We start from the raw sequence: 17,958 nt of genomic DNA, 5'->3' as shown, positions 1-17,958 counted from the left end.
TAAGATAGATATAAAAGATCCACACTGCCATGATGGCCACGCTTCCTTTTGTATTCAGACAATTTGGGAGAAACTACTTGAAAGGGTAAAAACAACCCTACTGCTAAGTGGTGGCATTGATGGTGGTGGTGGTGGTGGTGGTGGTGGTGGTGGTGGTGGTGGTGTGTGTGTGTGTGTGTGTGTTTGGACTAATAGAGATAATTAGTTGCTTATGGTATAAAATAACAGGAGACACCTTTGGACAAAACGTTTTCCTTAATTTGAAAAAAAAAATGACTAAAGAAGAATTTGTGTCTTCTGCTTTATGTTCAAGATGAGCATACCAGAGAGCTGACTCTTGGTGAGGTTTTGGTAGAATTACATCTCCTTCCAGCCCATGGCCTCCAGTAACCCATTCTAGGATAAACAGTCTCCATTCCTCAGTATGTTCTAAGGATGAGCTGTCCAATCTGCCCACACGTGGCAGACAGCTAAGTCTCCCAGTCACATTCCATGAGCCGAAGTGGCAGCTCACACTGGAATCTGCCTGTGCCCTGTGAGACTAAAGAGAGAGGTTCCCGTGATGGACAAAGCCCACGGCCTCAAATAACTCAAATGGCTCGTCCACTGCAGTCCTTTCTCAAGGTCATTTATCTGGTGAGCCTTTCCCCGTCTGCTTTAAAGATTTTTGGAGCCATTTCCCACATCACAGCAAAGAACAGACATCAGTGGTCAGAGCTATAAAAAGGAGAGGACAAGATTTATTCCTACCAGATTAGGGAAAGTGGGTTCACGAATCCAACAGTTCTCCTGAAGTGGAATCAAAGAGGCAGTTGGCAACGTGTCTTACTCATCTAAATCAGTGTGATGACATTAAGTGTGGGATGCAAAAGAGAAGAGGACGTTACAGGAAATGATTAGATTCCCGATTACTAACTAAATTAATTGTTACTATTAATCAAGTTAGAAGAGATGGGAAAGAATTTTGACCAGAAGGCACGACTATTCCCCCGCCCCCCGTCAGGGAATGTCACTCAAATTCTGGGACAGGATAATCAGTGACAGTGCCATTCTATCCCATCACCTCGAACAGGCCCTCGGGAGTCAGCTGGATTCAAGGAAACCCTTAAACGTGAACAGAATCAAATGGCAAAGACTTGGCTTCGTCTAAAATAACAGGGAGCTTGTTGAGCTAAGTGTTACCGTCGCCAAAATCCCAGATTGTGGAGATTGCCTTACGTGGAAATCAAGTCACTTTCTGGCATACAGTTTCACTCATTAAGGCTCGGCTAACCTGGCCAGTGCTACTGAGGACAGCCAGAGAGATAGAATCAGAAGGAGGCCTCTCAGCCAGCATCACCCTGATGAACTCCAATCTTATTTCCGCCACTGCAGCATCTGCATCCATCTCTATTTTGTTCACCGACCTCAAGTACTTAATACCCACATGTATGAGTAGAGTCATAACCGAATGCCCTTTGATTAGCTAAGACTAACATTTCATCTCGTTGAGTTGAGTTACTTAATGTGTTTTGAATTTTTTTTTCCAGACTGTTTGCGTGTTTGGAGAAGTGTTTAGCAATTTGGCCAATGTGGTTTTGGGGAAAGTGCTATACTTTGTGGATTTAAAACAATGGAGCTATGCAGAATGGGGTTAGCGAAGAAAACTTGGGACTTGAGAGTTCTGCTAGTAAACACCCGGCTTCAGAACACAGTTACACCCTTACACAATGAGCCCCGTCTCTTTCTTTGTCTTCTTCGTGTCTCTGTTCTACCGGAGTTAGCCCTCCAGTAACAGCTCAGCAAATGTTTATTGAGTAAATTAATGAGCACTAATTTAAAGATAATTAAACAATTAGTAGGTAATGAATGATTTGTATTTAGCAATTTATAATAAATTACAAATTACTTAGTTAATCAGTAAATAATTAAGCTTCAAAAGAAATAACTATGAGATATTCAGTAAGTAAACAACAAATGGCCAGAATAAAGAAAAAAAAATCCCCTAAAATGAAAGGGCCAAAATAGTGGATATTTGCGATGAAAAGAAATGTTATTATTTTCTCACGGTGTAAGATATTAAGTGGGTACTGAAACAAAATTAGATAAATTAGTGTGAGTAGTGCAATTCGCAGTATCATCTCGCATAATAACCTATTATTAACAATGATTTATTTAATATTCAACTGCTAAATGCCCAATTTAGAATCTTACTGTTTAAGCATCTTGAGAGAATTTTCTATTCCAACTGCATTGCTCTGCAGACGAGGAGTCGGAGACTCATTTTGGATGAACACCTGCCCTATGCTTCTTGGCAAGTGCACAGCTCACCGCACATCCAGGCAGTCCGTTCCTTGAATTTATCCCCTCTGCTCCCGTGTCTCCAGTGTCTACCATGGATCCTTTCTAGGATGAAGGGCAGCTCACTTGTGACTTCTAAATTAGTATTTATTGAGGTATACTCGAAATGACTGTCATTTTAAAGCACAATGTTTTGAAGTGGGTCTCTGATCTTCTGCATCTAGCATGGCCTTGCCCCGAGTGGTTTATGAAACATTCATTTTTAGCGTCACTTCTTCCAGGGAGCAGAGGAGACCTGTTCGTAAATCCAGTTTAATCTTTACCCATTCTTTTAAACTGTCCTCTGTAAGAAAAGCCAACTCAAATGTGTACAAGAAACGTGACAATAAGAGATGTGAACCACAAAAACATCCCAAAAGAAAGTCAACCAGTTCTTCAATGAAAACAATGAAGTACCAGCATGTTTTTTTATCATCTGGTAAATGCACATAGTCATGTGCACACACAGGACCCCAACATGTGGCACTTCAGTGAGGACTGCTTTCCCCATTGTTTTCAGTCATTCTGTCTCTGCGGCTTTGTTAGAGATCTCAAAAAGGATGTTGAGAAAATTTTTGTGTCTTTCCTACTTATAATTAAAGGTAGCAGTTTCTCTTGTTGAATAATAACTTCAGCATTACATGATCTCAAATGATGATGTCTGAAATAGATATATCACAAGAGAGTATTGACTCTTAAGACAATCCTCTCCTTGATATAAAATACTCCCCACCCCAAACTGCATATTAAAAGCAACAGGTTAGCAGTTCTATGGTAGGTAAATATGGCTGTGGTGAGTATTTAATTAACAAACGCAAAACAATCAGAGTAGAAATGACAGAATTTTTCTTAGAGTGAATTAAAAAAATAGAAAGAAAAGAAAAATTAGTCTTAAGTGTCAGGAGAGCAGAGTGCTGCCATCTGCTGGCAATGGAATCTGGGTCAAATTCCCCTTTTCACTTTTTTTTTTTCTTTTGAGATTAATTTCATTTCAAATCCTTTGGCGATTTCATTCACATCTATGATTAAGTCTATCGGTATCATTTATTTTTCTTCCTTTATTTCCTTCCACTTTTGCCTTCTCTTCCTTATCCCCCCTCTTTGTTTTAAACACACAAATTGTAGACTATCTGAAAAGGGAACCACACTAACATTCCACGAACAGGGTTCTAAGGTTAGATAATCTGTGACATGATACTCAGTAAATTTCAAATGTGGTCCACATCTCAACGGGAGATTTCTTTACACCTAACAAAACTCGAGAGAGTCTGGGAGCATCTAGGACATTTGACAACCATGTTCGGAACTCGTTTCGGGCCCTCAGTGGTCTCCCTTGCACCTCGTGTAGCGGCACCTGTCACCTCCCATCTCATCCTTCCCACCTGCTCCATGGGCTCCATTAGTGCGCCTGGGACTTCACGTGGGCATATTTTACAGAGACAAATTTATTGTCCCCCCGTTCTCTTTTCCTATGTGCTCAGCAGATCATCACTGTGAATTTATTACTTAATTGAAGGTTCGGGGTTAAGATGACTCTGGAAAGAGTATGGGACCCCCTCCACCTGCTGATGGCTCTGCCTCATCATCCACTGGAAGGTTTATGAAGAAGGACAGGGCCTAACAAGTGACCTTTAAAAACTGCTCAGTCTGTTCTCCCCCGAAAGGAATTCTAATGTCCTCATGGCTTATGTTACGGGCTGTGTACAACTGCTGGGGAAAGACGCTGAAAATTTAATGAATTTAAGAAAAGCTGTGCAAGCTTCTCCTTTAGGGAAGCCTTGGGGAAGAAGGTAACAGACAGAAAAAGCACAATCAAAGAAATTACACTTTCCCCAAAGATGGGGACTCAGTGTGGGCTAAACTGGTACTCATTTTTATCGAGAGCTGGGGTCATTACTGTGGCTGGTCATAGACGTGGAAAGAGAGAAGGAATCTGACCAATATCCGAGGAACCAATGCTAGAGAAAGATAATTGTTACTCTCCTGTCTGAGTCATGGAGACTAGATCAAGGGTCTTAAGAAGCTGTGCTTGGCATGTGTTGTGTGTGTGAGTGCTTGCACACACACACACACACACACACACACACACACACACACACACACGTGCGTGCCTGTGTGCACTTAAATATGAGGTAGAAATGTCCCTGACACTATGCAAGAATCTGAGACATGGCTGTGGTCAGGGAAGAGTGAGTGTATTGAAAGTGTTGAATGGAAAATGAACAGGACCAGACATACAGTTCCTCTGGAAAGTAGACAACATCCAGGCAGTAACTATAAAGAAGTCAAAGAAAATGCAACTAACAAGTACATGATAACCAACACAGGAGTATAATCACCAGCTGTTTCTAAAGTGGAAAAGAGAAGACTATGCCGTCTTGTAAGGAATAATGCTACTCCTTAGCAATAAACATTTGTGCAGAGGAAACAAGAAGAGGATGTGTGTCCAATGTTTGTGTAAGTGCCTAATTCAGAATTAGTGGTGGAATTCGCAGAATATATTTCCAGTTTTGTATGTAGATTTTAAGTTTTCTATACCAAATGTACATAAAAGTGAAACACAGTAGAGGTTTATGGGAACCATGTAGTCTAGTTTTTTTTTTTNTTTTTTTTTTTTTTTTTTTTTTTTTTTTTTTTTTTTTTTTTTTTTTTTTTTTTTTTTGCCAACAACTCACAAGCAGAGAAGTCAGAACAAGGTTTGGCAAACTGTAGACTGTTTACCACATTTGGCCTGTCAACTTATTCTTGTAAGATAAAGCTTTATTGCAAAATAGCAGCTATATTCATTCATTTACTATGAGGTCAGAGGTCAGTAGTGTGACATAGTATTTGCCACACAGATAATACACAGAAACTATTACATCATATAGTGGATGTAATATTTCACTGTTGTGCTAAATCTAACGAATCTGTCACCTCTGGTCAGAAGTGCTCAGCATTGGCAAATTTACATAGTTTCAACCAACCATACATTAGTCACTTTCTGTTCTTATACCCCAATCCAGGCTGTAATCTCTTAGATAATATACATTCATATCTTCATGCCGTCTTGGGTTCGTTAAACTGCCACAAAACATCAAAGACTAAAACTTAGCATTTTTGCATCCAAATGTGTACAATATGTGTATATACTGTGTTTATACTATACTTTGAAACACAGGCAAATCACTGTTTGCCGTCTTTACAGTGTGACAGATTACGCATCTCTGTCCTTCCGACCTAAAGAGAAGTTTTTCAGATAAGAGGTGTTCATTTCTACTCAACAGAATGGCACGGGACTCTAAAGTTTTTTCTCAGATGATGTGCGCTTTTACTAGTCTGCCAGTCAATCCAGAAGTGAGCCCCGTTATAGACACAGTTTACCAAAATATCCCGAGAAGATCTGCCCTAGGGATTAGAGAACTCAAAGATTGGAGAGTCTGTTCAGCACACTTCCTCAGCCATGCTTAAAGACGGCATTCCGTGCCTTAGTGTAGTTCCAAACGAGGAGCTCTTTAAAACCGTAAAGCAGGACTTCTCTAAGAATGACACGGGAAGAAAGACTAGAACGTCAATAGAGAACAATTATTAGAAGCTGTGGACAGCAAAGGGTAGGATGAACTCTGGGAAGAGGAGGCAAATCTGAAAAAAAAAAAAAGCAATCATAATGTCCTTAGCAGAAGTGATGAAAGGCTTTTGAGTGTTAAGACCATCAAAGCAAGAGGACTAAATTAATCCAATCAACACTATTAGATGCCCATTTAATGCCAGGTACCGGGTTATCACAGCAAGAGGCAGAATGACAAACCAGGCACCGGTGTTGTATTCTAGTGCAAGACCCCCCCTCTCTGGGGGGGGGGAAGTTAAGACCTGTGTTGTCCTTTTGTAGGGGATCTGAATTTTCTTGGTTTGGCCAGGTTACTCAGAAACCCAAACCTCTGTGTGTTTTCTCAGTCCCACCAGAGGAAGGTGCCTTTCCCCCTCCGTATGCCCTTGTAAGACCCATGGTTATGCTGTGGAGGAAGAAAAGTTCCCCTAGCTGGGGTGAGGAAGGTAGTTTCTCTCTTCTACCTCAGGCCCCCTTTCTCCTTCACATGTGGAGTCGATTTGGCTATCAGGGCTCCAGAGGAACTTCCCTGGGGCTGAGGAAGCCCTTATCCTTTCTTTAAGGGAGGTATTCCCAGTGGGCCCAGGACCAAAGGTTTTCTTTCTATCCCCCTCCTTTTGGTTTATTTCTACTTTTCAATCAATAATCTGAATAACTAGATAATTCAAAACTCACTGTCCTCTGAAAAACCTCAGGTTCTCATTAGTCTCCTTGAGTTTTATCTTTTACATTCCCAACAGCTCCTGGCCACCCTCGTCATGACTGAGGAGAGGGCAAGGGCCAGCTTGAGAGTAGAAACACTGCCCTTGGACCAGGAAGAGGACCTCTTGAGGACAATGCAGCCCCAGGAGAGTGGATTCTTCCCTCTGCCTGACCTGACTGGGACCCCAACACAAATAAAGGTAAGGATGTTCGGAACAACTTTTGCCAGGATGGAAGGCAGGTGCTAAAGAAAAAAAAAAATCCACCGATGTCTTTAGTGTCCGTAAGGTTACGCAAGAGCCCCCAAGTTACCTGCTGGGTTGCTGCAGAGACTCTGTGAGGCTTACTGGGTGTGTTCACTCCTATAGACCCGTATGTGCTAGCCAACTAGCTGGCAACCAATATTGCTTTTGTTATGCAATTGGCCCCATGTATTAGAAAGAAAGTTCATAAGCTAGAAGGGTTTGAGGGTATGAAGAGGTCCCAGTTACTGGATGTTGCTCAAAGTTTAGAAACACTTTGACTCTGTAGTCAAATTCTTGCAAAACAAGAAATTGGCCAGAGCAGTGGTGGCAGCACTCAGGGAGATTGATGAAAGTCTTCCCAGAGGGGAAGCCAAAGACGCTGGGAAACACAAAAGGCTAGAAAGGGACCAATGTGTTTATTGTAAGCAAAAAGAAACACTGGAAGAATGACTGCTGGAACTGGAAGACGGAAGAAGGATGCCCTGACCTTCATTTGGGTAAGGAATGACAGGGCCAGGGTTCCCCTCTACCGAGCCCTTAGGAGCTCAGTGTAGCATTAAAGGTAGGAGACAAAGCTGTTTAAATTACTGATTAACACAGGAGAAGCCCACTCAGTCCTTGCAGAGCTGCTCGAAGCACTGATGTCTCAATGGACAACCATCAAAGCAGCAAAAGGACTCTTTTCCCCTGGCTAACTTCTCAGATGATGGACTTCGGGAAGATACTTTGACCCACTCCTTCATTGTGCCAGACTGTTCCTATTCCCTAGTGGGAGAGATTTATTGAAAACTCTACAGGACACCATATCCTTTAGAGGGGGCTCTAACAAGGTCACACTTACACCAACAAGGCCACACCTCTTAATAGTGTCACTCCCTATGACTAAGCATTCAAACACATAAATCTATGGGGCCATTCCTATTCAAACCAACACACACTTCTAAAGGCCAAGTAGACCCAATATCAAGGTTTCATCCCATCTGAAATTATGTTTGGGAGCCACCATAAGCTAAGAGATGTTCATAAGACCAAATTACAAACGAGGTCCTTCTCAAGTCCTTACAGACCCTGCATCAAGCCCAGAGGCCTATTCATTAGACAGTTTAAGGGGCTGCATTCTTGCCTGTGTCTGAACCTGCCCACAAGTTCCAGTCTAGGGATCTTACGTGTATAAAGAGAATCAACCTAGCATTTGAAGCCAACATAGAAAGACCCACACCCTGTGATCCCCATAATCATATTTCCAAGAAAAGGAAACCCAAGACAAAGAAAGGTTTGGTCAAGGTCACAACGAGTAAACTCTCAGGGGATTGGAATAAACGGCAGACTTGCCACGGTCCACTCTTCCTCTGGTTGTTCATAACAATCAAAAATAGAAAACCTGTCAAGCTGATTCTAACAGTAACATTATCCTATAGCTAATAAGGTAATTGAAGAAAATATCAACAGGAGGCATAGAAGTTTAAAGAATGTCCTGAGAATGCTGTTAGCAAAGACCTCTCGAAGACAGTTGCACATCATTGTGGCAATTCCGTAGGTTTTTAGACATAATTAGCTCCCATATGCAGACCTCAGGGTCTTCCATCAGTAACATAGATAGATAACGATGGCACCCAGAGGAAAAGAATCCCTGGTCCAGTTGTCTAACTGTCTATAAATGCCTAATCTCTGAACCCAGTAAGACAGTTAAAAGGGTTCTGACCATGTGGTCTGGGTCTCTGTTCTGATGAGCATGTGGGATTTTAATTTTCAAAGGGAAATGAGAGAAAAACAGGGGGTTTTCTGATGATACAATCTGACTCTAGAACTTTCCCCCAAACAATTTTCACAGTGACTTGTTAAGGAAAAAAAATGGATTAAGAGGAAATGAGCCAAAAAGCAAGTGGGGACAGTGAAGAAACCTCAGGCAAAATTGACTTAATTTTTCAAAGGGGAGCAGAAAATTCAATATTCAATATTTAAGTAAAAGACACAGATTTTGGTGTTATTTAATATATTATCTCAACATATATACTTTATATATAATGTCATAATATATAATATAGATATTCTGATAGGAGACCCATAGAGGTAACCTAGTGATGGAAAATACAGGATCTTCTGGAAGAAGAATAAATGGATAAAGTTCATCTTCATAAGACCTTCAAGCCGCTCTTTGGAATTTGATGGTCATGGTGGTGGTTTTGAATGGGAACTCTCCCCCATAGGCTCCTGTATTTGAATGCTGGGTCCCCATTTGAGAAGGTTATCAAGCCTTCAGGAAATAGAGCCTTTCTGGAGGAAGCCTATCCCCAAGGACAGCATGGAGGGCTTGCAGCCTGCCCCTACTTCCTGCTCTTTCTCTCTGCTTCCTGTGTGAGGATGAAATGGGTTCAACCAGCTTTCTACTCTTGCCATTACGAAACCACAGGCCAAAATGAATCCGTTCCTCCTGTGTTGGTTTTGGTGGGGGTATTTTTCCCACAGCAACAGAAAAGTAACTAATACAGAAAACTATGGACTTTTCACAAGAATGCATGGCCTCTTCTCCCTGAGCAACTTAACCTAGCTCTGGAAATAGTCTAGTAACTGGAAACTTGTATTCTCTTCTGCAAATCGGCTTTGTGATTCTGACTGCAAACGTGCAAACAGACAGAAGATGGGAAGAGACTCCTTCCAGACTGACACTATAGAACAGCGATATTGTGGTTTCTTCTTCACTAAGAGGACAGCTCCATCCTATCTTCCTCAGTGCTATCATTCCTGCTAAATGCCTATCAGTTAGTTAAATACAGATTAAGAATGGCAATCATGAAAATTGGACACGGTGGCACATGCCTTTAATTCCAGCAGTCAGGAGGCAGAGACAGGTGGGTCTCTATGAGTTTGAGGCCAGCCTGGTCTACACAGTGAGTTCCAGGAAAGCCAGAGTTACATAGAGAAACCTTGTCTCAAAAAAATTAAATAACAGTAATACTGTTCACTGCCTTCCCTACAATGTGCCAAGTACCATTCTAAGTATTTGCCATGTTTTAACCATCTGGTCCTCACAACAAGTTGGCATGGGGGTGTGTGCAGTGGTGCAGAAGTGCACAGCTAGCTCCTTCACATATTGTGAGTGGCTTACTAAACACCAATCCTTCCTTCCTTACCAGTAAAAATGTGCACGGCTGTTAAGAGCTACTTATTCTTCAGCACTGAACAGTGAGTTCCAGGCAGTGAGCTGGGTAGTACATGGCATCAGCGCACAAGATACTCTAGTGCTTGGCTGAGAAGCCTGCAGAGTCACTGGGAAACAACCGTTACCATGTAAGATGCCAGAGGACCTCTAACGCAGGACCATTCCATCGTACACACACTCCTTTCGCTCTTATGCAAAGAGCTCAAATGGTTGCAACTTTCACTGTAACCCGCCAAGCGTTAGCACTAATATTAAATGAATCTTGCATTCGGAAAATCAATGTGTGCCCTTGCAGTAGTTTCTCTGCATTAGTGGTCTTGCACTGTGATGAAAATGGGAAAAATTAAAATGATGTGTGTTTTTCTTAAAGCCAAATTTATTACAGTTTTAGATCTCGAGTTTTGTTTTTAAGCAAAAGCTGCCCTCTAATATGGTGTGAGAGCAGTTTTTAATTTAAAAATGTTAATAGATAAGATGTAAAGGTGATAATTGTACGTTCCAGACAACGTTTCACAATTTAACTCACTGGGGATATCTAGAAGTCCTGGACACACTGATGTATAACCAGATGGACAGAATTCTAAGAAGGCAATGGAGTTTTGTTCTTCAATGATAGTCATCTTGCGCAAATGGCAAGACTACGCCTTTCTTTATAAGAATGGCTTTGTATATTCAGATTATTCTTTCCAGAGGAAAGAAATGCATAAAGTGGATTTACAAACTCAATCTTTGTGTAAATAACTTTATTACACAGAGATGATTCTAAAATCAATATCCACTCAATTTGATTATAAGTGACACCGTAGCCAGGATAGAAGTGTGTAAGATAATACTGTCATTTTCTCCCTTAAATCAGTATGCTGTTCGAAATTTCAGGGAAGTGCATCAGTTCTTAAAAACCAGCTTCCTAGGAGGTTGGAGCAATGGCTCAATGAAGACACTGGCTGCTTTTGCAGAGGATCAGGGTTTGTTTCCCAGTACCCACGTGGTGCCCCACAATCACCTGTCACTTCAGTTCCAGGGTATCTGATGCCCTCTTCTTGCCTACAAGAACACTAGACGCACACATAGTGCACACATATTCATGTTGAGACAACACTCAAAAACATAAAATAAATATTTAAAAACCCAACTTATGGATACATAACTTTTACATACAATAAGTCCCACACATTTGAAACAGCAAATGAAAGCTTTGGATAGAGCTAGAAGATACTTTCACCACTGGGGAAAGCCCCTTTGCTCTTCCTGGCAGGCCATTCCCATCCACTTTCTACCCCAGGACCTACCGACTCAACCACTATACCTGCAGGTGGATCTTCTCGGTCACAGAATTTCATACAATTAGAATCCCAAACGGTGTGCTTCTTTTGTGCCGAGCTCATTGCGTTCAGTACATGTGCTTCAAACCTGACATTGATCTGCAGTTGGTTTTCTCTCTGAGCAGTTGTGTGAGGGTGGGTATATCCTATCTTATCTTTTTCCTCTTGATAGACATAAGGGTTGGCGAGACTTTCTGACTATTCTAAGTAAAGCTCCTTCCAATATTAGTGGACTTAAACCTTTATTAGGAATTATTTCCAATTCCCCTGAAGAAATCTCTCAGAACAGAATAGAAGCATCACCTTAAGTTTGGGATTAACTTTTTAAAAGCTCAGGTTGGCCAGCCATGTGGTACTATACTGTGCTCACAAAATGCACAAAAGAGCCATTTATATGGCGTCTACAGCAGCCTTTGGTCCTAGTTTGGTATCTGAGCTTCTCATTACATCAGGTGTAAAGTGGCATCTCATTGTGGCTTTGTTTCCATTTCCCTCAGTAAATTGCTAATGGTCAGTTGAAGTGTCATCTCCCTGAAGGTATCTTTTGTGCAGAGCGATTGTCTTCTTAAGTTCAAAGTGTCATTTATGTATTCTCCCTACGAGAACCCTTTCCACAGAAAGGTTTTGAGTTAACTTTTCAAACTTGGCACACACAGAGATGAATTTCACTACGGCACGTTCATGCATCTATGCCAACACTTTGTCCTCGCTCATCCCTTTTCCCCGCTGCCCTCTCCTCACCCCTGTCCCCTCACCTGGTCCACTTCCTTTCTTCAAACAGTCTTCCCTCTGCTTTCATGTCCTACGAATTGCATTGTAAGGACTCTTTAAAAACTGCTTCCTTCTTGGTGTGACTTGGCCCTTTCCCCGGCTTGATGAATGCTTAGAAGAACAGGAGGTTTAACTCTGATGAATTTGCCAATTTCACTTCAAGCTGTGCTTTGGGGGGGACTTGCTAGCGAATCTGCATCTATCTTCAAGGATATAAAGATTTTTCTCGTGCGTTATTCTTCTAGAAATTTCATAGATTTAGATTTTACGTATTTGGTATTATCTGTGTTTATGTGTCTCTCTCTGTGTTAAAGGATGTGTGCATATGTGTACACATATGGAGGCCAGAGGCTGACCCCTGATGTCTTCCTACTTTCCACTGTCATTTTTTAAGGCAGTGTGGTGATTTGAATGCATATGTCCCCCCCAAGACTCAGAGGTTTGAATGCTGGTACTAGTTGCTGGTACTGTTTGTGCTGATTTAGGAGGTATGACCTTGTTGAGGGATGCATGTCCCCTGAGGCTTGAAGCCTCTTGCCATTCCCAGCACCCTGTGTCTGCTTCCTTATTACGATTAAGATGTGAGCCCTCAGTCTGTTCTTCCACCCTCTATGCCCATCTGCTTCCCTTCAGTGAAGGTGATGGGCTCTGATCCACTGGAACCCTAAGCTCAAATAAGAACTTTCTTCTTTTTTTCTTGATTTTTATTGAGCTCTACATTTTTCTCTGCTCCCCTCCTTACCTCTCCCATCCCCTTCAACCCTCTCCCAAGGTACCTATGATCCCAATTTACTGAGAAGATCTTGTCTTTTTCTAGATCTATGGATGTCTCTCTTAATGTCCTCATTGTTGTCTAGGTTCTCTGGGATTGTGATTTGTGGTCTGGTTTTCTTTGCTTTATGTTTAAAAACCATTTATGAGTGAGTAAATGTGATAATTGACTTTTCTCTGCGTAACAATCCTAGCTGTCCTGGAAGTAGTTCTTGTAGACCAGGCTGGCCTCAAACTCACAGAGATCTGCCTGCTTCTGCCTCCTAAGTGCTAGGATTAAAAGTGAGCACTACCATTACCCAGCTTAATATTTTGTAATTCTCTGAATAGTTAAGTATGTTTTATATTAATTTTTACATATTATTATTTTCTGTGTGTTTCCTAAATTCAATTATTAGTTCTTGTAAGAATTCCCCTTGATTATTTGTGTCCTTGATATTGTATAAATATTTCTACTTAAATAATAGTTTTATTTCTTCCTTTATAATTCTTGTGTCTTTAATTTTTTTTTACTTATTTTGTTTCCCATTCATAATCTTGTGCACATATTTGGTAGATGGGAAGAATATCTCCTCTTGCTTTGCTCTGAGTTTTAGGAGAAAAAAAATCTAGCTTTTTAAACAGTTAGCTATACATTTATTATAGATACTATTTATCATAAAGATTTTGTTTATTTTTTATCTGAGACATTTTGTGATGAATAAGTGTTAAATTTTGCCAATTTTATTCTTCATCTATTGCAATGAAAGTATATTCTATTCTTTGAGGAACATTGTAAGGTCTTCTTCATTCAACAATCAAACAAAACAAAGGAGAAAAAAAAGAAAAAGGGAAAAATAGTTTTTCCATTCATTCTACAGTAGAGTTTTATATTGACCTTCCTGACCTTACTTCACTAACCTCAAAAATACAAGACTAGTTTTTTCAGAGCTCTCTCCCCGCTGTGTGCATGTATGATACTTTCTATAGGCAAAATTGAGATCACATTTATCAAAAAATTTTAGGTCTATATTAATTATATAATTACAAGTATTAAGAGAGTCTATAACATTCTTGTATCTTTTTTCTTGTTTTGATAATGGTTATTCTGAGATTTGAAGGATCCCCCCTCCACACACACCTTTCCTTCTACTTCCTGGAGTGACTGGAAGGTTTAGCATTGCCAACGACTGAGAAACCTTCCAGGACTTAGGCTTCTCTTTGTGGAAAGTTCTAAGCATAAATTTAATTCACTAAGAAATATGTGGCTAATTAAGTTGTCTATCTTTCTGGAGTCAGTTTTAACTTAAGAATTTTGGGGGAAATTTGCACACTTCACAATACTGCTAAATGTATTGTCATAAACATCTTTGCACACATTTCTCACATGCTACTAAATGTATTGGCATAAGCATAGTTTATATCAGATAATAGCACACTTAATCGTATAATAATACTTAAATTATCTAAAATTTAGTGATTAAACCACTTTCTTGATATTGTCTTTTTTTCTTGTTCAGTCTATCTAGGGCATTTTATCAAAATTAATCTTTGTAATTTTTTTAGGGTCTGCACATTTTCTCCTTTATTAGTTTCAGCTCTTAAATGTATGGTTTCTGACCCTCCACTCTGGCACTAGTATGTTCTTCCTTCGCTAACTTCTTTGATGGAAATTTAATTCATTTAAATAATGTCTTTCTTCTTTTTTTGTCATATGGCTATTTAATGGAACAATTGCCCTTTCAGTTCTGTCACTATTACATCAAATAAACATTTGATGAAATTGTTCCTATTACCATGAAATTCCAAAGTTTCCATTTATCTTGTATTTTATTCTTCATCTTCACAGTTATGTGAAGTTTCTAATTATTGGGAATTACTTGATGTCATAAAAGGCTAATCTTTTGAAATATTTATTTTAACCTTTAAAAAGGTTTATTTACTTTTATTTCACATGTGTGAATTTTTTCCTGTATATGTGCCTGGTTCCAGCAGAGACCAGAAGAGGGCATCAGATCTCCTAAAACTGGAGTTACAGACACTATGCGGGCCTGGGAACCAAACTAAGAAAGTAGCCTGTGTTCTTAGCTGCTAAGTCAACTCTCTAGCTCCGCAGTTCACCATGAAGTGCTCAAGCGAGCACTGCCCATCCATGGAGGACAGTGGGGAGGGGAGACTGAGAACTACCTGGGTGGACTGCCTGGGGACATCATCTTGATTTTGATGATTAGAGACTGCCTGACTAATCCTCCTAGGCTTTTTTCTGCCCTCTGGATGGCATGTGCTTGCCCAGTGCCACATTCTGTCTTGGCATGTAACCTGAGGTAGTCTTTTTTTTTCTTTTCTTTTTTTATGTCAGTGATGGGATGCCTGCTTTTGAGGGAAAATTATCTTAGTACATTCATTTAGGAAAAATTTCAATTGGCAGCCATTAAAAGTATCAGGGATAATGTCAATATTTTGATGTCTTTTTTACAACTTTTGGGTTTATTTCTGAACAGTTTTTTTTTTCCATTGGCTAAATAAACCTTGGGCAGCACTGACAGTCCTTTCCAACTAGAAAAGTCGATTACAGCCTCCAAATCAAGAAACCTAAGCCCAGAACCCTTGGTTTAAGAATGCTGAGAATTTTTTTAAGTCAATAAATAAGTAGAGAGTAAGTTTTCTGTTGAAAAGAATTAAGACTTAAAATCAATGCTCTTACTGAAACATCATAAGAGACAACTCAGGTCCTAATGTTAGGTATTTTACCGTGCAGATATGAAGAAATGCTTGAAGAGGCACTCAAAGCACAGAACGGCACAAAATACAGAGGTAGAGAAAAGAAGACCACAAGATGCAGGGGAAGGAGAGTGAAGACGAGAAACAGGCAGAGAGCGCAGTGAAATCCTTCCGCACTTCCTGTGGTTATGCCGGGAAATACACTAGTGTCCTCATCGGTGCGTCACAGAAGTTATTATTCCACTTCTCTTGACACTTGTTAACTACACACGCATTGGTTCCTATGGGGAAGAACCCACAATAAAGGGAGAAGCTGCAGAAGGTTAAAGGGGCTCATAAAAATCAGCACTCGACAGAACAATGACAGTGAATGCATAGAGTCACATTCAAAAAGACTGAAAAAGATAAAGTGGTTCTCTTTCCTCCACAGTCTAAGCAGAACAATCAAACTTTAGGGACATGAATATCACTAGTGTATTTCAAGACATTTTCATTTATTTAATTCTCGAAGAATTTCATCACTATAGCTTGATCATATTCATGTCCAGCTCCCTCTGCTAACTTCCTTCAGATCTGTCCCCACCTACATCCCATTTCAAACATCTTTAAAAAAATAACTCATCAACCCCAATTTGTGCTGTCCATATAATCCTGGGTTTGTGACCACGCACTGTAGTGTGGTTGTCTACCAGGAGCCATGCCCTTAGAGAGAACGGATTCTGCCCACTATAGAAACCACACACAGTCCATAGCAGCTTAGTGAGGGGAGAGGATGCAAGGTTCCTCTTCATCTTTCATGCAAGGATATTGAGTAGCATCCTCTTAAATGGGGCTTATGCAGACAACCACGGCTACTGTAAGTATATTAGTGGTCCTGCCAAGTTCAGAAAACATCATTTCAACCTGATTTTTCCTGATCAAAGGATCTTGCAATCTTTCTACCTTGTTCTCAACAACGACCATTGAGCCTTGGAGAGGAGGTGTTAGATAGATGTCCCATTTGTGACTGAGCGCTCCACTCGTGTTTATTCTCTGCATTTTGACCAGTTGTGAGCCTCTGTGTTAACCATGATCCTCGGTGGAAGAAGGGGAAAGGTAATGGTAGAAGCCATTCCACGAGAGAGAGAGAGAGAGAGAGAGAGAGAGAGAGAGAGAGAGAGAGAGAGAGAGAGAGAATGAATAAATAAGGAACACCTACAGGGGATATTCAAAAGATCTATTCCTGCAGACATGTAAAGCACTCACAATGCTGTTGCATGAAACAGACCAACAGAAACCATTCATACATATATTCAAGGTAGCTTAAAAATATTTTATATTCTGAGAAATTGCGAGTGCCTTGCTCATGAAAATAAGTCTTTAAAGTTGGCAGGAAAAAAGACTCCTCACAGATACTGGGTTTGAAGCCAGTGAAGCCAGAGAAGTTGAGGTGACTTAGCAGCTACCACAGGAACACTTGGCACAGCCAGGGGCTGAAATCTCCTCCAACCTGAAAAGATTCTTAACTGTGCATAAAAGGGAATCTGAAAACTGCCTGTGAGCTTACGCCTAGGCCTAACAGAGCCTCTTCATCAGCATTCCAAACCAGGCCCCAGGAAGCTAGGGAAGGAATCTGGCAAGCAGAGAAAAAAACAGGTGGATGTCTTCCCTTCAGACCTAGTCTGATGATTTCAATCTATATATCCTAATGTCTCTCCAGTGTTCTGACCACCTTCCTTCTCTTTAAGGACGCTTCTGCAGGGAATTAACACAAGTAACTTCTCGTCTGATTAAACACATCTGCCACAAAATAGCAGGTACCTTCTGAGCACAACGGAGTTATCAGAAATCCTAAAAGGAAATTATAAAGGCTTTGACGCCCTGGTGAGTTAAAACATATTTTTTCTTAGATTTTACAACAACCGAACTGAAAATCTGGTTACAATTCAATGTCCTTGAAACAAAGGCATAAGAAAAATATTAGTATAGTGGAATTGCTCATAACAGTATAAATACAAAAGTGTTTTAAGGTTACAAGTAAATTTCAAACAGGTTAAAATCAAGGTAGGCATGATGGCACACTTCCGTAATTCTAGCAGTCAGAGACTGAGGGGGAAAGGATGCTATCAGTGTAAGGACAAGTAGTCCCTAAGCAAGTTCCTGACAAGGTAGGGCCACTTTGTGAGAGATTGTCTAAAAAAAGTTGAAATCGTTTCCTCATACAAAAATTAATATGTGCTTAAGAATTTTTTTTGATTCATGACTGAGGAAACAGATAAAGTGCAATAATTAGTTCAAAAAGAACCAAGCAGCAGACCCAGTTACAGGTTAGGATGGCTCAGATCAATGGGCAAATCCAAGGCCAAGATCACTTTCTCCACAGAAGCTGAGGAGTCAGCAAAC

General features: G+C 40.4%; 1 protein-coding gene and 1 long non-coding RNA gene across 3 annotated transcripts in view; one reads left to right on the top strand and one right to left on the bottom strand.

Moving 5' to 3' along the window:
- The window catches only part of Samd12 (sterile alpha motif domain containing 12), a 364,536-nt gene that overhangs the window by 187,178 nt on the left and 159,400 nt on the right, over positions 1-17,958 (bottom strand). The gene's annotated exons all lie outside the window — the stretch shown is intronic.
- The window catches only part of LOC126503439 (uncharacterized), a 29,361-nt gene continuing 13,849 nt past the window's right edge, over positions 2,447-17,958 (top strand). The window contains exons 1-4 of the long non-coding RNA XR_007592291.1: positions 2,447-4,776; positions 6,646-6,807; positions 15,614-15,794; positions 17,304-17,439. This is a non-coding gene — a long non-coding RNA (uncharacterized lncRNA). The remainder of the gene's footprint in view (positions 4,777-6,645; positions 6,808-15,613; positions 15,795-17,303; positions 17,440-17,958) is intronic.

The sequence above is a fragment of the Alexandromys fortis genome, unplaced genomic scaffold (genome assembly GCF_014885135.2).
Source record: "Alexandromys fortis isolate MF-2015 unplaced genomic scaffold, M_Fortis_MF-2015_v1.1 scaffold_2_1_26212458, whole genome shotgun sequence".
NCBI lineage: Eukaryota > Metazoa > Chordata > Mammalia > Rodentia > Cricetidae > Alexandromys > Alexandromys fortis.
Note: the sequence above shows the minus strand (reverse complement) of the source record. Positions and strands in the feature narration are given on the sequence as shown.